This window comes from Callithrix jacchus, chromosome 4 (assembly GCF_049354715.1).
Source record: "Callithrix jacchus isolate 240 chromosome 4, calJac240_pri, whole genome shotgun sequence".
Taxonomy (NCBI): Eukaryota; Metazoa; Chordata; class Mammalia; order Primates; family Cebidae; genus Callithrix; species Callithrix jacchus.
The window spans coordinates 105,160,872-105,181,181 of record NC_133505.1 but is presented as its reverse complement, the minus strand read 5'-3'; the positions used below and the strand labels follow the sequence as shown (position 1 = coordinate 105,181,181).

At 38.8% G+C, this 20,310-nt stretch overlaps 1 long non-coding RNA gene across 2 annotated transcripts in view; it reads left to right on the top strand.

Annotated features, from left to right (window-relative positions):
• LOC118152926 (uncharacterized) overlaps window positions 1-20,310 on the top strand; it is a 250,062-nt gene that overhangs the window by 121,975 nt on the left and 107,777 nt on the right. The window contains exon 7 of one of the 2 annotated variants that reach the window (XR_008480759.2): window positions 4,044-5,634. The exons of the other annotated variant lie outside the window; for it this stretch is intronic. This is a non-coding gene — a long non-coding RNA (uncharacterized LOC118152926). Of the gene's footprint in view, window positions 1-4,043; window positions 5,635-20,310 lie in introns of those variants that run through there. 2 annotated transcript variants of the gene reach the window in all.

Below are 20,310 nucleotides of genomic sequence, written 5' to 3'. Positions count from 1 at the left end.
CATTTCGTGGTTTCACAGATGCTGTTAGAGCATAATCTTGATAATTATGCTGGGTACAGTATTTATTTTCATTGTTTTGGAAGTATAAATTTGAGATTTGATTGTCTGATGTTGAATTAGGGAAACAAAAATATTATCAATCAACCTTCAATAATTATAGTTTAAAATAACAAATTAGTAACACTCGAGGAACTCTAGATTTGAGTTGATGTTTTGAATGTTTAGAGTGATGTGAAATTCTGACCCAGCTCTTTTAAAATCATTTATTGGTCACTTTTCTGTAAACTATATCCATGCATCCACAGGCTTATAGGCACATATAGCCAGCTCTCAATACCCCATGGATACCCTCTCCTTCCACCCACAGTGTCTCTGTCTCTCTCACACACACAGAGTTTATTAGTCAGAAGTAGTCTCTGGAAAACTTTATGGCAGGTTCAAGAATGGATCACATAATGAGTAGACAGCAGTACTATTTGCGGTAAGCCCAGAACTAAATCTTTAATAGTTTCAATTTCGAGTTGGAGCAAGAAAGGGTTTTGTCACAGCTCATCTTGTAAAATTAACACTTCACACCAGGGAAGACACTTGTCTGTACTGATCAGGAGCCCATGTGGACCTTAAATAGCAAGGCCATCTTACACATGTTCTAGGGACTCAGGTGAGGGGTGGCACTTGTATATACTGCCATTCAGGCCTTTAACAGGAACTATGGTGGGGTGGGTGTAGAGAAGGTTGGAAGCAATTTTAGTCCTCTATTATTGAAATTATTAAAAGCACCAAGCTGGTATGTGGTACTCTTTTTATACTGCCCCCAGTCTGGACTTTGGTTCTCACTGACAATTCTGCCCTGGTGATGTGCTCATCCCCAGTGCAAAAGTGCTGATGGCATGGGTGTTGTAATTCAAGCAGGTTTCTATCTCCATCAGTCCCTAGGAGAGACTATGGTTTCAAACTCAAGGCCAGAGCAGTGGCTCACGCCTGTAATCCCAGTACTTTGGGAGGCCGAGGCAGGCGGATTATGAGGTCAAGAGATTGAGACCATACTATAGCACTTTAAAGTACCAAGCATGGTATGATTCCATGAACTATGTTACAAAGATGAAAAAAAAAGAGTGTTCTGTTACAAAAAGAGGCCTGACCCTGACCTAGGATTGAAAAGCCCCAAATAGAGCCCAGGGTCCTTTACTAAATGATTAGGAAAATCATGTCTCTTTTCTAGGCTTCAGTTTGCCTTATTTATAAAGTAAATAACCCCCCTACATTTCCTTCTAGCTCTAAAATGTTACCTTTTTAGGTGGAATTTTAAAAAAATCACTTCTGTTGTTGGTTGTAGAATCATGGAATTAGAAGTCTGAAGCTCTACCTTTAGACCAGTACATGCCAATACTACAACAACCATCTGAGATGTCTCTTTAGTCTTTGTGAAATAATCCTTGAGCCATATTAGAACTCCAGTTACTGAGTTGGTATTGTCTTAGTTGGTTTAGCAAGTTACTGACCTATTTACCTATCTGGTTGTTGGCAAATAGTTATAATTCATGTTACCTGACTTCTAAAACAGTCATTTCCACCCACCCCCCGCTCACCATGCCAACATTTTTTTTTTTCCTGAAGGGCGGGCAAAATCCTGTCAATTAGTATGGAATAATTTTGCCACATGTGATTTCTTCCCTATCCAGTGTTATGTTGGTGCCCGCCTGTAGCAGCTCGTGAGAGCCAATTTTTGTCAGGAATTTTACAAGTCAGTTATTAAACTGTTGGCAGCTTTAAATTGACCATTGTGGAGTATTTACACCACAGAAATTGACAAACATTACCAATGAGGGCAGTCCCTCCCCGGAGGCATGGTCGTTCAGTGTTTCACAGTATCTCACTACTCCCATCCTTATTTCCCTGTCTTTCCTAAGAGCAATAGTGAATTACAAGAAAGGTTAGGGTTCAATACTTCTGTAGGGGAATGCCCAGTGAGGCAAAGATAAACAACTCTATAGCAAATCTATGCAAACCAAACAATAGTCTGATGGTATTATTTTAACATTACTGTTACTGGGAGTGGTGACTCATTGGAGATGTGCAGACATATGTTTTTTCCTGATTTTTCTAGAGTAGTCTTACTGCTGATAGACAGTATTTTACTTTACCTGAAACATATCTATGGATGTCACTAGGAATAAATTCATTCAGAATACTGACTAAATTTACCACATCTCCATATAATATCTGTGGGTTATTACTGTTTCCTTTTTTCAGATGAGGAAATGAAGCCCTGGATTATGTTAGCTCTTACGAAAAGTAATACCGAAATGGAGTATGTCATTACAATTCAACCAATTCAGAATTATCAAGGGCCTATTATGTTGAAGGCACTGGACTATAATAGACCAACTGAATTAACAATACTAGAAATAGCCCCACGTCTTCTAATTTTTTTTCAAATTCAAAACAAATTCCTGCGCATTTATTTCCACCACAACAAGGGCTGAGCATATTGGCTATCCATTCAAAATGAGCTCTCAGTTTTGAAGAGGGCTTCGGAATCTTCACAACAAACAAGGGAGGGAAGATTCTGTGCTCTCAGGCCAGAAAAGAGAGGATTAAACAGCAGTGGGTGGCAGCTGGTCAGTTTACCAGACAATTCTAATGTGGAGATGTTTCTAAAAAGAGAGTGGAGATTTTCCATTCCAGCCTGGGAGCTGGCCCATGCTTGCAGAACAAGTGCAGGCTCAGCTTCTGCCAGGCACCAGTAAAACTGGAAAGCATGCTGAAAGCAGATGCTATTAAAAATCAAACAGGAAATTGTGCTACCCCAGAACCTCCTGGATAGTGAAGTCAAGACACCCAGTAGAGAGTGTAAAAATCAATGCCAGGTCAACGATGAAGTCACCAAACCTGGTTAGTAAATTTGCCATTCCTTGAAAACTTACATGCACATCACTGAATTGTATTTTGTCTCATGATGCTTCCTCTTCTGTCCTGCCGTTTCAGTGCACGGGAACTAGAGTGGGTTATCTGAGTGCTACTTTTCCTTAAAGAAATCATATATGAGATCTCTTTTCTTGTCAAAAATAGTGAAAATCCTTTCCCTCGGATAGGAAGTTTCTGTGTTCTAACTGCTGGCAATGCTTTGTACTGTAAAGCATCCAGTTAGAATAAATGAGAACTGAACTTTTGTTTTAGTTCTGTTATTGATGAAGCAGTCCATGACATTGGGAAAATAACCCAATCATTGGAGACTCAGTCAACTCACCTCTGAATGAGATTAAAACTTAATGTATATATGTATGACAGCCTGGGAATTTTTTAATACAACCATTTGGTATCCCCTCTTTTCCCATCACCCACATTTTCTCCAGGTAATGAATTTATTTTTACTTCTCCTAAACCACTGTCCATATTCTAAATGAAGCTCCCTTTCTTTATAGCCATGATTCTTAGAGTGGGTCCAGATGAGCAATGCCAGCATCATTCAGAACCTTATTAGAAATGTAATTCTCAGGTCAGACCCTGGGTCTGCTGAATCAGAAACTCCTTTGATGGAGTCCAGCAGTGTGTTTTGACAAGCCTTCAAGGGAGTTCTGACACACTATTTTAGAGAGTGAGACGGAAACATGAGTATAAGGGAGAATATTAGGTCACATGGGGAATAGCTGTCTCAAAATTCCTTGGGCTGTCAAGGCCAAAGTTCTCACTAAACCCAAGCACTTTCATCCTTAGACCAGTTTGTAAAAACTATACCAGGTACCAGTTTGCAATGGTGAAGAGTCTGATACTATTATTGCTAGTAGTAAAGACAATAATAACATGTGTATAGTACCTTTTACATTTAAGTATTTTAACCTCATTTTCTCATTTGAGGCTTGGAGCTGGCAGCCAGAATGGTGATGATGAGGGGCTGTGGTACTCTGAGTTGCAACTTAGGAACTTAACACATTAATTTGAATTCAAGGAGAAATGCTGCCCCTGATCTGAGGCCACATTTCCTGGAGTGTGGTGATAGACAAAACTACTAGTGTCACTCACAGATTCTGCTACTTTCTCAGGTTTGGATCAGTGATTTTTCTGGGGAATTGTGGATCCAGCAGACCAACAATCTCATAGCTCAACCAATGACAGATACCACAAGAGAAATAATTTTCACACTGAAGTCACCCAACACCATGAGCAAACAAGTTACAAGTGTGGATGGAAAAGCTCTTGTTTCTGCAGCTCATGGGTGAGAGAAGCCTGCTGACTGGGAATTACTTACACTGCAAGTCAGAAGACGCTATAGAATCGGGTGACATATGGCCCTCGGGCCTCTCACTTCTGTGATTGGCAGGTCACACTCTCTGGTTTTTTGACTAAGGCCTGTCACAGTTGAAAAGACAGCTAGTGAAATGGTCTTCACTTCACTGAGGGCTATACCACAGGTCACCCAGTGCTGCCACCCTCACAGTGAAATGCTGCAATGCGTCTTGGTTAAGGACAATGCTGAGGGTAGTTTCACTTGACTGTGTGTCGCTGCTGGATGAAATGGTTACCAAATGGACTAATGAAAAAAAGAGGAAATACTGTATGCTATAGAGATTTGCTAAAGCTGACAAAGGATGTATTATTTATTAACATGCTTATACAGAAGCTGGAATCACACCTTAGTAAATATAAGAAATAAGTATATCCAAAATCAATTCTATTTTTGGGTAAGAATTAAGAAGCAAACAAGGGAAATACCTCATTAACATCCTAATTAATAGGAAATTTGTAAAGAAAATCTAGAAAACCATGAGTGTCTTCCAGGGGATAGATTTGATCTGATTTGATAGAATCAAATCATTTGGCTACAAACCTCTGCAGAGTTTCTCCAGCTTGTATACATTACACAACAGTATATCTTCATTAATGCAAATGTATATTTAATTGTCCCTAGAATGAAATTATATAGCATTTAGAAATGAATAGATGCATAGCCTTTGGGATTGTTCATGGTGATATCTCTCAGTTATATTTGTGTATATGTAGTGTGTGTGTGTGTGTGTGTGTGAGAGAGAGAGAGAGAGAGAGAAAGGGAAGAGAGGAAGGTAGAGAGAGAAAGAGAGAGAGACTGAGAGAGCACTTATTTTCATCAGTGATAGTCTTTGATGATTCAAGAGACGGATGTGGATTATTCTGGCAGACATTTCAATGTTACTACTTGATAGAAGTTGGAATGATAGAATGGTAGGTAGGGAGCCTGTTCTCTGTGTGCATTTTTCTTAAGTAATACTTTCCTTTATTTTTTCTGTTTTTTTTTCTCCCTACTCTTTATTTTTTTTTTTAAATAAAAATCTTGAGTTGGTACTCAAGTTCATTATGGGACATCATTAGAAAAACAGAAAATAATGTCAAATATGATAACATTGGTGAAACATTCCTTTAAAGGGATTAAAAAAAATCTAAAACCACATAAATGCAAGTATCTAGCTTTAAAATCTTCATTTCATGCTATTTCAGAGGGCACATTGATTTTTGAGTGTCGTCCTTGATGCATCTGTCGAGATCAGGAGATACGGCACAGTATGCTCATCACAGGGAGGGAGGGTCACACAATGGTTAAAGAGCAAATTGTACCGAGAAAAGTGTATATTCTGTCAAAGTAAAATAATTCTATGAAAATGGTGATCTCTCCCCTTGTCTGTCTGCCTGGTTCTTTTTAAAAAATATTTCAAATTTTTTTTTTATTTTTCTTTCTCACAGTTACTGACAGAAAAAAATTAAACTCTGACATTGATATTTTTAACTTTCTGGGTGAGCTGATTGTACACATCAACAACTAAAACCGAACACTGGCTAATGTTCACCTAGTAAAAAAAGAAATGGCAAGTTAATTAAACAGAATGCTTTTATTCTGTATAGTCAAAGCTAGTTAGTTATTTCTGCTTTTATTATGTCATGAAAATGATAATTAATTTGAATTTTTATAAGTAGGTTTAAATTCATTATGTATTGCAGTTCACAAACCCAGGCTCAATCAGAGTTATCTTATGATGAGACCTTTTTCCTTAACTTAAAGTAACAAATGATCAATGTTCATATTAAATGTTTAAACACAATCCACAAATTGTGAATAGTTGTTTCTTTACATGGGTGTTATTTGGTATCTAGTGTTTTTTCATATGCATGTTTATCTGACTCTCTCTGTCATTTACAGGGTTTATCACCATCTGAAATCCACCCCACCCCTTAGTCAATTGGGTGGCCTTTGTCCAGAATATCCTCTGCCTGCCATCTGCCCACCTGGTCTGTTAGTGGTTGCTTTCCCTGGTTTTCATTCTAAGCTACACTTTCTCAGGCATTTTGCTCTTGGCTGTGTACATGTGAGGTCAGATGATAAAAGGTTAAAAATTCTGCCATCAAGTAAACAAATGCCTCAGCTGGCTTACTAAGTAAATTTGTTTTCTCTTAAAAGCTGAATTCTGTCAAAGTAGTTGTGCACAGGGACACAGCCCCACTGTAGAGCATCAGAAGAACGATGTGTCTGTACCTCTGGGAGATCTATCTCACCTTGATCTTGAGTTCAGTGATCATCCAAGTTGTGGCTGGTACCTTCCTTCTTCCATGAAACTATCTGTATTCCAGAAATGGACAGAGTAGTGTGTATAGAGAATTCTATCGTCTTCCTCTTTGGGTTTTATTCAGTTAGCAACAAGGCTGCCGTTTCTACTGTGGAGTTCACAGGGAAGATTAGATATTCACTTTGGAGGGTCTTAGTGAATTGTGTACATGACACTTTAGTTTTTTTTTTCACATTCCTGGGACATCTGTAGTTCTGAATTTCTTAGCAAATTGGGATAAGTTGAACAGCTTTGCCTAGTGGGTAGTGTTAAATAGAAACGAAAAATATTGGCAATTCCTGGCTTGTATTGATTTCAGATATTAAAAACTCTGTAGGTCTTTACTTCCTGGATATATTTAACCCCTCAGTCTTTTTGGGTGAATAGTGTACTACTAGTCTTCCAAATTCTGACCTAGTTCCTGAGATAGCTATAGTATTTTTTTCCTTGAAAGTTCTTTTTGAAGAATAATATATAGCTATGCATCTTAAAGTATTTTTCTTACTACAGAATTAAAGTGTATTGTAGAAAATATACATTATCAAAGAGAAGAAACTAAAAATCACTTCTAATTTTACATTTACAGATAAGCACTCTCAGTATTTTGGGTGATTTACTTCTAGTTATTTTCCCCTATGCATGTAAAGAGCTAATGTTATTTCCTTATAGGGGCTTAAGGGGTTAAAAGAAAAAGAGGATTATTTCACTTCTTGCTTACATTTTCAGTTCCCTCAAGGTCCCCTCTTTAACAGACTGTCTCTGGAGTGATTCAGGATGCTGAAGCAGTTGATCACTGAATAAATCTTCCCTGACTCTGAAAATGTTACAGTATTATGCAGCGCACACAGCATGGGTTGCAGCTGAACTGCTCTGTGGCCAGAGATGATCTCTGGGTAAAGAAATTGCCTAGAATTACCCAAGGGAGTTTGCATTTCAGTAGCGAAATAGTGAGTGAACAAATGGAATTGAGTGACTTGCTCAAGAATTTGGCCCTATAAACACTAAGCAAGGGCTGGTGGGGAATAAGATAAATCTCTATGCCTTTTGATTCAAGAAAGAGAAGGACACGGTGTAAGTGTCATTCATTAGAGAGCCCCAGAAATGGGTCATTTTAAATATATCATTGAACTGCTGGCAGGATAGCATGTCCTGGAAGCCCATTTCTCTTGGAGCCATCCTGAACAAGAAAACCATGTAGCATGAGGTAACGTCTGCTTCAAAGAGTTTCAGAGCTTCTGATGTCGGCCTGTCCTCTATATTGATACTTGAATCTGGGAGACCAGGGAATAGTATCTCAAAATAGATTCTCCTAGAGATCTATTTCCCCAGCAGTTGGACGGTGAAAAATCAGGTTTATCTTTGTATTTAAAGGAATATTTTGATGCCATTCTGGCCATCAGAATAATTTTGAAACACATCACTCCAAACTGAGCTATTTGTCTTATTCAATTTTGTCTTTTCAGTGCTGAGGCAAGTGCCTGGCACCTATTAGGTGACCAATAAAAATTTACTGAATGAGGAAATGACTGAAGGTGTATAATTAACAATGACTTGGGACTAGCTACAATGTGTAAAGGACATGGTCATAGCCAGCAAGAAATACGTTTGTGTGCTGTTTCTGTTTCATGTGTCAGCAAAAAGAAACCCTTAAGATTTTTGCACTGTGATGTCATCCACGAGGGATTCAACCTGTCAGCCTCAATTCAGCACTCGTGTTTTCCAGGGATGCAAGTTAGGGGAAGGGTGGCAAAGGTGGCGCATTGAAAAATATTCTCAATAGTTGCCTTTGGATGGAATATTTATTTCTTATACACACACTTAAATTACTATATGCACCATTTTCTTGCTCACTTGTGAAGGCATTTGAACTTGAGATCCTTAGAGTGGTGCAAAACTTCCTCATATATCATATCTACTGAATCTTACTCTTCTTGGGGAGGGGGTGGGAATTTATAATTTCAAAAAGGCCTCCAGATGATATGAATACAGGTGATCTGCAGACAGGCATTTGGGGATCATGGGTATAGAGAAAGGGATAGTGTGATTTTTCCATTTTTCTATAATTTATGTGAACCACTTCGTCTTAATGTCTAGTTACTATGCAGTGCCATAACAACTACCACATGTATGTTGTTAGATGTGTGCCCGATTAACTTTATTACAGGTTATATTTGAATTAGCAGTAACGGTTTCTACCTGAGGTCTCTGTCTTCAGAGATTTTATGAGCAGATTATTAGCAACATTAAAGGGAACACAGTTTAGGGTCAAAATTTTGTATTACAGCTTTTTAAGTTTTTTTTTTCATGTATGTATGAAAAGTCAAGCTGTAAATAGTTTGTCATTATTTAAGTATTTTTTAATCAGATAGAATATTACTGTTACTTCTTATATGATAGTGGGATTTTTATTTGTTTATAACAAATTTTGGAGAAAGTATAATCTAAAAGTTTGCAGAACAAAAAATTTTCTGTTGTGATGACAGTCTCCTCTATCCTAGGTCATTGCTGGTCTAATATCAGGGCATACTCTGCTACTCACTGGCCTGTCTGGTGATGATTTGGCATGGGCAAGAAATACTGAATGAGAATCCATATCAAATTCAAAGATCCATGCCAAGGAAAGAAAGAACATTTTGTTTAGGCCAGACTTTACAAATGAGCAGAAGTGTCCCTCATTCCATCAAAGGCCTTTACCATACCAGGAATTACTGGGCACTTGTTTACCACATACACATTGCCAAATAGGACCCTTTCTGACAATGGTCTTTAAGTCATATTTTAGCAACTTACCACCATCTTGTACTATTTTAGAAAAAATAAAAATAAAAAACACAAGTGAAAAGGATGGATAAAATAAGTAGAATATGAAGCAAATTTTGGGAGAAAGTTCATCATCCTAAAATAGCTATTGAGGGTGACTGATGGGCAAGGAAGACTCTGTCCTGAATGTGTGGGGATAGAATGACCCCTTGGCCTTCACCTTTAGAGCTCACAGTTTGCCAGGCTTCCTTTAGGTCGAGCTATCACCCTGTAATCAGCAGAAAGTTTTCATCCTGAATTAGTCACTCATTGACCCAGCCTCCATTAGGTTTAGTGAAGAGCTGGAGTGCCAACAACAACAAAAAATATGTTCTTTTCTTGCTTCATTGTTTTCCTGAGTGATTCCCCAGGGAGGCAGAGATGTTTGCACAAATCACTGGCTTTGGTGCTCAACCCACCTGACCTCACATTCCAGCCAACACTAACTTTTCATGCAACCCTGGACATGTTGAAGCTATAAAAGTCTTTGTCCCTATAAGTGATAAACAAGGATGCTGATATCAACTTTGTAGTGCTGCTTTGAGGATTAAGGGAGCTTGTGTATGTACAGTGGCCTGTTAACGTGGTCATATATCACTAAGTGGTGGCTGATTTCCTTTGCTAGGGGCTGAGGAGCTGGCTCAAAGTTGTTCTGATGGCAAAGTGGAGGTAACAGGTCCTGGACTTGTGCAGAGGGATCAATGAGGCATTCCAGAGTAGGCAAGCCTCTGCAAATCAGCCCTCTTTCCACCAAGGACATGGAACCTTTTTCTATAACCAGAGACAGTAATTTGGGTCTAGGGACTAAATTTTACCACAAACACACTGCTGAAGTTTACTCTAGTTCTGTACGCCAATTAAAGTGTAATAATACAGGGACATGGTGTAAAAAGATGCAGCTTTCTTGGACATGCACAGGAAGGAGGAGAGCTATGCCTGTCAGAAACTGTCAGGGTTCAAGTTTAGGGGGTAATATTTGGTTCTTTTGATAACCTGTGATTGTTTCCAGCAATGAATTTCAGGAAAAAGCAGATTAGTGAAAGATATTTTACTGCAGTGGGGCTGTCTTTTGAAGGCCTAATTTCTCTTCCCCTCCCTTCCCTTCCCCTCTCTTTTCCTCTCCTTTACACTTTAACTGAACCTAGTTCAGGCATCAGCTTCTCTAAAGAGCATCTTGTGATGCCTCCTATTCATATTCAGTCTTTCTCTTTGCCCTACCAATAATCCGATGTGATTCTTTGCACAAAGTGTTAACTATTTTACACATTTACATCTTGTCTTCTCTAAGAGAGTGAATGCTTCTGGAGGTATGGGGAGAAATTTTTCGTTTCTTTCATTATTCTTTCAGCTCCTAATCTGGGGCCATGCACATGCTGGTAAATGTAGCCATAAACACCAACCGAATAAATAGGTGCTTATGTTTCCAAAAGGCCAGTGGGTGCAGCCAATACATTCTTATCATCAGAAATACTTAAAGGAATAGAATTCATGGTGTGGGGGCAGGATGTTTACTTTATTTGATCTCCTGGCCACATTAATTTAATGCGGAATATACAACCTGGTTGAATCTTCACTTGCTGATTAAGGAATCATTACCTGGGATGCTGGGAGCACACCAGACTAGAAGTTATCTCTGGTTTTGCTTGTAAGAAGAGGCACAACTTTTCAGACAATACACTGCATCCCTCTCTGTCCAGGCTTCCTCCTCCATTAAATGCAGGTGCTAGAATAGGTAATCTGTAAGTTTCTGGTGTTGCCTAAGATTTTATTCTTTCTGTGCTTTAAGGTTTCTGTTATTATCATGAATATTCATTATATAGTCCCATAGCTGTCTGTGGAAAGTGTAAAAATTGAATTAGTCATCTTTTTAAAACCTACATTTCCAATAAACAATTTTGTTTTTGTTGTTGCTTATTTTGGATATAATTGCAAAAAATATCTAGTCAATTGAGTGTTTGGATCAATGAAGCTTTTACCCAAGTTGAGGATTCAAAAACAGATCATTTTAAACAATCAAGAATGCCTTTTAAATAACTTTTACAAAAAATAGACTGTAACATTTTTATAATTGTTTTAAAATTTTTTCTTTAATTTAAAAATCTCAACGCTATTGAGCTAAAAAGGTAGAGAGACTAAAAAACCTAATGTCTAAAATAAATATATTTTTTCCTGTTAAAATTACAGACAGTATTATGAATGTTCTGCCTGATTAACTTCCAATTATAACATTCTAATTGCAAAAGTCCTTCAGGTAAAATAGGACAAGTTATAGTATAACAGGCTAGGAAGTGCGACTTCATGTACACAGTCAGTCAACAAGTATTTAACAGAGCTCCTGGGGTGTAGAGTTCTGGGCTGGAGACTTATGGGGAGACAATAAAAGTGGGTAGATTGTGTCCTCAGAGCATTTACATTCTGATGTAGGACTTGTATTTTCTATACACCGTAATATCTACATCTATATTTATGTATCTTTCTATTAACTGAGTAAATAAATTCACCCAACCCAACTCTTATTTTTAAAAGTGAAACATAAAACAGTAGTCTCACAGTTTCTTTTCCAAAATAATTTTCCAAGTTCTACTTACCCAGAAAATTTTACATTCGTTGTCTGCACTCTGAACTCAGTGATTGACGTTCTAATAACTCCTGGCCTTCCCAGATTTTTTTTTTCTTAGCTGAAAACAATACAGCATTTGCCCAAAGACAACATCTTTGAGTTATCTTATGAATACAGATTCTTTTAAAAACCAATCCAAAGAAGAACAGTAAAGACATACATAAAATATCATAATTTCTTTTAAGCCCTGGGCCTGAATTTATTTTCAGGTCCATTTCAAAATTGTTGTATTTATTTATACATAGCCTGCTTTGTTTCAGAAAGGATTTAAGGTTACTCTCTGGTCTCTATTTTTAGTTCTCAAGTGGAACTAATTTGAACAAATCAACCAGATAGCACAAAATGGGTCCTATGTTAAAAATGTGGCAAGCAACCAACTGTCACTGAGAAACGAAGCGGGGTGCTGAAAAGCCTTTGGAAGCTGTAGTATTTTCCCCTATTGACCTTTCTATTATCAGACTTCATTAGAATCACTTCTTAGGAATCTTCTGTAGACAGGCATTTTAACTGGGTTACGATGTTACCTGGGAGAGGTGCCAAATAAACTAATCTGTGTTAATGTGTTATATATCTGATTAATTCATGGTTGCAAACACAGTGCCTCGGGGGCCAGGCCCAGTGGCTTACATAGGGCTGCTGACTAGGGAGGGCTGGACGGGAGTGGGGAGTCCCAGCCTTCTCCGGGGGCCAGCTGTATCTCAGCCCCCATGAGTACAAAGGACTGCGGTCCTGGCAGCCAGTTTCTCTCATTTTAAAAAAGATGAATATATGAAATATCCTGATCTAAAAATGTTATAATTCATTCAGGGTTTTTGAAAACACCGCATGGTCTTAAAAAAAAAATCTACTGGCCACCTTGATTTGGCTGGACTTGTCAGCCTTCAATTTGCCACCTTGGAATCGAGCACATTAGTCATGTTGTATTCTGATGGCACATCCTGGAGCAGGAGACTGTTCTGACCGAGGGCTGGGATGGAGAAGTGTTCTGTGGCTAAGGCTCAATACCATACCCAGGGCGTGGGATATGTGGCCAGGGAAGTGGGGGGATAGGACCAGGTCCTATAGTCCTGACTGGAGTCAAATCTGAAATAGGGTGAGGGCAGAGGATGGGTGGATGGAAGCCACAGCTCATTTATTCTAAGACCCTGAATGACTGGGAGGCTTCTGTCAGTTTTAGTAAATGACGCTCACTTCACTTTGTTGTGGAATCTGCCCTTGTTTGAAGAACTCTGTGTATTCTTTGGTTTTCAAGGTACTCCTGAGCAGAGCAGATACCAGGGTCCTGCCCTATCAGTCAGTAAACAAGCCCCTAGTGAGACTTGCTGGCTGGTTCTCAGCCAGAGGATTAGCAACGATGTAAAGAAACACAGGAGCACACTTCGAAGAGCGTCTTCTTGGCACTGAAGTCAGCCAACAGCTGGCCTTCCGGAGAAATGCAATCCTTTAATTCAGGACCAAAAATATAATTTTTCAAACAGGTCCCGAGAGTCCACTGTGACCGTCTGGCACTTACGATGAGGAGTTGCTATCTAAGCCAGGTTCAGTATGAAACACTCTCTGTGCTACAGGCGCCGGCCCTAGTTGGGGATGTGGGGGTTCCAACAGGTGACCTTGACACATGGGATTTTAACACAAAGGCTGCTGGGGATGGCAGAGGAAGTTGTAGGTGGCAGGTGAGAGTGTACAAGGAGGGTGTTATTATTTGGAGCACAATTAGCACTTGACAAGTGGCTTATTTTCTGTCTGTGGAAATATAGGCCAATGTAAAACTTCTGGCTTTCATTCTTTTCCCCTCATGGGCCAGCATTAGGGGGAGCTCTGTGCTTGACTAAGATAGAGAGATGGCTTAGTTCAGCCGCATCTGAAATTTTCAGAGAATGCACAGTCCTCATTTGATATTCTTTTTAATGCTGTGCCTTTTTTCCTGCAGCAACAAGTGATTGCTTTAGGATATTATTTCAGGAATGAGTATGAGAAGGCACTGGGGCTGAACAAAAGAGAAGCCATTGGTGTTGATTTTAGTATTTTGGAACCAAAGGAATTTCTCTTGGAAAGTAGTGTGTGTGAATATGAGAGAGAGGAAAAGAGAAGAGGGAGGGAGGAGGAAGAGGGAGAATGAGAGAGGAAGAGAAATCCTTAGTTATTATGAGAAGGGCTCTATCTACCTGTGACTAAAGTGAGTCTTAATAAAGGGCTGATTCGTTTTTCCCATTGTCATGACCACTGCATTTCCTCATCATAGACACTGATTATAGATTAGGTTAATCATTATATAGCAGCTGACCACTTGACCAATAGATCAGATGGAGTTAACTTAATACAACCAACAATTTCAGTGCAGTGTTCAATAGTTGACAAGTTAGTGGCTGGAGTGATCACATCTGCAGCCAAGATATAAATGATTCCCTTCCAGTTTGTGTTTCTGGCTTCAGTGTAGTGATTTAACCCCCCATGAAGATGAGGATCTGGAAATACAAGTAGGATCTGTAACTGGTCTGCAGCTGCACGCACAGAAGCACCCTGCATGCTGCCTTTGTAATAAGGAGGAATCCAGAATCTTAACTCTCACTCCCTGACAATCCTCTTCCTCATCTTTCTGTGCATGTGGTGTATTTACTACTGTTTATTTTCATTCTCATCAGTTAGGAGGAAATGGAAGAAAGGGTAAGTAACTGAGGTTGAATATGTTAACTTACTGGGCTGTTTTTGCTAAGCAAATAAACAACAATAAAAAAAAAAATTTTAGGCTAAAACGAACCATAGGTTCCGTTTGTGAAATTAGATGATGCAGATAACCCTAGGCTTTCACTACCATCTCTATGTATATTCCTAAATAGCAATGTCAGCAAAACTTCACAGGCATTGGGGTGGGTAATAATATTTCTTTAAAATACTCAGGAGAAGTGAAAGTCATTTCAAAGGACCTTAATTGCCATGGAGTCATTCCACTTTCCACTTAACTTTTTCTGCCTCAAGGTCCCCTCTACGCAGACTGTCTAAAGCATGATTTAGATTTTTGGAAGCAGCTGGTGGCAGCATAAATCTGGGCAGACAAGGAGGGTGCTGTGGGACTGGCAGTACACCCTGTGTGCCTAAATATCACAGGAAACACTGCAATGAAGCAAGCAGGGTCTACTAGGTGCCCTGATCAATGCAAACATATATAAGGAAAGGATAAAATGTTGGTACATGTATTTAATTTAGAGACATACAATTCAAGTGAGGTTTCAGACCCAGCATGGGTGATGTTGGAAGGTCTTGGGCAGTGTTCCTCTAAGTGGGGTCTGAGGCATCTGGCCTGTGGTCTTACCACTGACCTATTGCATCGGAGCAAAGGAATGCTGTTTTTCAGCATCTCTGGTGAATCTCAGTGTAACAGTTTCTGAATTGCTGTTTTAGGGCCTCTATGGTCCCTATCCTGAGAGGTTAAACAAGATGGGGGTGCATAGTAGTTCCCTGGCTCTTTCGCCTGCATTCTTAAAGTATCCTCAAGTGACAGAAATATCATGAAGAAATGGAAGCACAGAGAGGTTAAGCAAATCATTCAGGGTCACACAGCTTGTAAGAGGCAGAGCCAGCCCTTGGATCCTCCTTAACTTGATTGAAAATTAGTATCCTTTTCACTAACCCATGAAATGTAGAAGATTTTTAATTTTTCTTGACAAAAAGTCTCCAGACATTATTTCTTATAATCAGGCATGAAAAGAAATTGTGTTATTCCCTTTTTCTTTAACATTGTTCGAGCACCTCTTATCCTCCTGCATGGGGAGGCCCTGATGTCTGCCAGCTTAGAGCCAAAGCCAGCTGCCTGTTTACAGTTTACAGCAGCCACCTTTTCCGTGGGGGCACTCTGGGAGCTGGGGAGAGAAGACAGTTTCAAGCCTCGTATGAAGGAGAATTCAGATTCCACCCTTCTGAAATTTTGCATTCTTTTAGCCACTATGATATACCAATCTTTGGTTTTCTGTTGTTTGTAGAAATAGCAATAAAGTTTCTTTTTAGGTAAATTTCAGGTTAAACTACTCTAAGTTTGGAAAAATTTATATTTTTTGGAAGATTTTAGTTTTCAAAAGAAAATCTCTTAAAGAGGGCTTTACCATGAAAATTTATCCCTAGTCAAGGACCCAGTCTTTTGGGTTTTGTATGTGTGGGTTTTTTTTTTAAAATATAAAATTCTGATTTTAGAGGCTGTCGGAAATGCTTCTTAGCATTTCTTAGTGAAATCTAACCTACAGCAATTGTCTTTCAGATTGAGAATAGAATCACCCAATTTAGTGAAAAGATTATGGGCTCTGGGGACAAACAAAAGCAAGCTACTGAACTGTTTGGGCTTCTGTTTCCTCAACCATTAAATAGGGATAATAAAACCAACCTCACAGGGAGGCTGTGATGATTGAATGAGATAAACGGTGTGAAGGGCCAATCCTAGCATTTGGCATAAGGAGGGAGTCAAATGTCTGTGCTTTCCTTGTATTTGGGAGGTCAAAGAGAGAGGCCATGACCATGGGCCTGGAGCCTGCAGCAACTGGAAGCTGTGGCCAAATGCCATACACAGGGAAGGGACTGGCTGACACAGACCAAAAGATAGAGTATTCCACCTTCACAAGAAGCAAGTTGTGCTCCTCTCTGCTTCTTTGACTCCCAGCAACCCAACTACATAGAGGTCACTTTTTTTTTTTTAATACTTTAAGTTCTGGGGTACATGTGCAGAACATGCAGGTTTGTTACACAGGTATACACGTGCCATGGTGGTTTGCTGCATCCATCACCCCATCATCTATGTTAAGTATTTCTCCTAATGCTCTCCCTCCCCTAGATCCCCACCCCCTGACAGGCCCCAGTGTGTGATGTTCCCCTCCCTGCGTTCATGTGTTCTCATTGTTCAGCTCCCACTTATGAGTGAGAACATGTGGTGTTTGGTTTCCTCTTCTTGTGTTAGTTTGCTGACAATGATGGTTTCCAGCTTTATCCATATCCTTGCAAAAGATATGAACTCATCCTTTTTTATGGCTGCATAGTATTCCATGGTATATATGTGCCACATTTTCTTTATCCAGTCTATCATTGATGGCATTTGGGTTGGTTCCAAGTCTTTGCTATTGTGAATAGTGCTGCAGTAAACATATGTGTGCATGTACCTTTATTATAGAATGATTTACAATCCTTTGGATATATACCCAGTAATGGGATTGCTGGGTCAAATGGTATTTCTCATTCTAGATCCTTGAGGAATAACCATACTGTCTTCCACTATGGTTAAACTAATTTACACTCCCACCAACAGTGTAAAAGTGTTCCTACTTCTCCACATCCTCTCCAGCATCTGTTGCCTCCTGAATTTTTAATGATTGCCATTCTAACTGGAGGGAGATGATATCTCAGTGTGGTTTTGATTTGCATTTCTCTAATGACCAGTGATGATGTGTGTTTTTTTTTTAAATGTTTGTTGGCTGCATAAAGATCTCCTTTTGAGAAGTATCTGTTTATATTCTTCACCCACTTTTTGATAGGGTTTTTTCTTATAAGTTTAAGTTCTTTGTATATTCTGGACATTAGCTCTTTGTCAGATGGGTAGATTGCCAAAATTTTCTCCCATTCTGTAGGTTGCCTGTTCACTCTGATGATATTTTCTTTTGCTGTGCAGAAGCTCTTTAGGTTAATTAGATCCCATTTGTCAATTATGGCTTTCACTGCCATTGCTTTTGATGTTTTAGTCATGAAGTCCTTGCCTATGCCTATGTTCTGAATGGTATTGCCTAGGTTTTTTTTTTTTTTACGATTTTAGGTCTTATGTTTAAATCTTTAATCCATCTTGAGTTAATTTTTATATAAGGTATAAGGAAGAGATCTGATTTCAGCTTTCTGTATATGGCTAGCCAGTTTTCCCAACACTTTTAATAAAGAGGGAATTCTTTCCTCATTGCTTGTTTTTGTCAGGTTTGTCAAAGATCAGATGATTGTAGATGTGTGGCATTGTTTCTGGGGCCTCTGTTCTGTTCCATTGGTCTATATCTCTGTTTTGGTACCTTTAAAGGTGTTTTGTAGTATGTAAACTCCATCAACCCACAGTCGACTGCTTGGGTTGGTATCCTGTTTCTGCCGCTTAATTGTTATATAACTTTGGGCAAATTACTTTCTCAATTTCTTTCCTTGTAAAATGGAAATAATGGTGCCTACTTCAAGGCTTCTGATAAGGATTAAATGTGTAGTGTTCCCACAGTGTCTGGCATGTAATAAGTGCTCAATAAATGCTCTTATGTCCTCCTATACTGTGAGTTGTCTATTTATATGACTCAGGTAGTGCAGCTGGAAAAACCACTTTAATTTGCTGAAGTTGTCTTTCTCTCCCTGAGTGTGCAGAGTTAAGTAGGGGCAAAAAGCATCACCCAGTTTTTAGACAAAGATGTGAGGTTAAAAAAAACCTCCCTGGTCACTAGTTGAATAATGGGCAACATTCACGCAAGTCTTCATGCTAAGTTTGTTTGCTTCCATGTCTATTAATATAAAAATCATATCTTTCCCATCTTTGGCTCTTTTCCTTATTAGCAAGATTCAAATTTCTCTCTGGCCAAGTTTTACATCCTACTTTGTCTACTTAATAATTATATTGACAGTCCAGCCATGGCAGAGTAATTTATTTTGGCTCACCTCCCCTGGTGAGACTAACCAGAACAACTGGATAAAGATTAAAAGCTATTTGTCTGAAAGCATTGAAGACTGACTGTGGCAACAAGGACTGGAAATGACCAAGATCCTGAAAAGAGGGGTAGTTTAGAGAGGTGAACCTGACATTGAACATCAGACATTTGCTCAGTGAAAAGTGGGAGCTGGGAGGCTGAGAGGCTGAACAGAAAGTGGTGGCTGAGAAGCAAGAAAATGTGAACAGTTTGTTAAAGGTCTGGGTGGATAACTGGTGGTCAGGACCCACCAAGGCAAGGAGTGCTAGTTCCCTGAAGTGAATATTTTTTCTATTTGCTGCTCTTCCTTTTGCCATTCAAGTTGCTAATAAATTCAGGTGTTTGTAATAGCTTAACCCAGTTTCACCATTCTAAACAACAACAAAGAGCTGAAAAAAAGCTACTATGTTGGTGAGAAGAGGGTGCTTCGTGGGGACAATTCTGGGCTCCTTTTAGCCTAGTTAGCCTTGACTTTTGGAAAATGAGTCTCTTCATCAAGTTACAGGATTAGAAAAGGGTTGCATAGAAATGCAAGATTTTAATTCAGATCTCATAACTGAGAGTCTGGGTTGAGTTACCCACACTGCTTGGATGTTTTCAGGCTGTCCATAAAGAAATATTAAAAACATTTTCAGTTAAACAATAGGGCAGTGGTAACATAGCTTGCAATACATGCTTTTTCAAACCATGTTGTATGTCTTAGGCTGAGTATCTTCAGAAAGTATCTAAATCACTTATCTATTTAGATATTTTATTTCTGTGTTTGTATACCAGAGTAAGATACCTATTATCATAATTGCAAATTTCCAAATGTAAAATTTCTTCAGAATCCCAATGTTGAAGAGTACGTGGCTTTGAAAGATAGCATGCAATTTTGTTTTATTGGTTTTCTTTTATGCATGAAAATTTGTCAGTCGTGGGCATGACTGCCATCAATACCCTGTTATTGGTTAGAGATTAGAGAGGATTTTGAGTACAGGATGCCTTGGTTCTGGTACAACAGATACATTCATAGTAAGGAAGGGACTGGGTAAAATATGTCAATGCATCTCTGTGTAATTTCCTCCGGGTTGAGCATTTATTTAAATAAATAAGTGAGGAAGATACAACACTGACTTGAAAGCTTAAATATTTTTGTAAACTTTTTCTTTGGAAATAATTTTAAACTTGCAGAAAACCTGTAAGAATTTGCATAGTACAAGATACATCATAAAGTTTTTAGCCACACTTACCTATTAACATTTTACCCAATTTGTTTTAGTATTTGTGGTCTCTCTTCATATCTACATATACCTATGTCTCAATAATACAATATATATAAATGTATATATACTCATACTATCTTTCTGAACCATTTAAAGGCAATTTACATACATATCATGGTCTTTTATCACTAAATATTCCAGGGCATGTTCTTAGTATAGGGATATTTTCTTATGTAATCACAGTACAACTATCAGCTTCAGGAAATTTAATGTTGATACAATACTTTTTATCTGGGCTAGTGTCCATATTTTAATTTTGTTAATTGGCTCACTAGTGGCCTTGATAGCATTTTGCTCCCTCAATACGGGATCCAGTCTAGGGTCAGATGTTGCAATTAGTTGTCATGTTTCTTTATCCTCCTTTAATCTGGAGCATT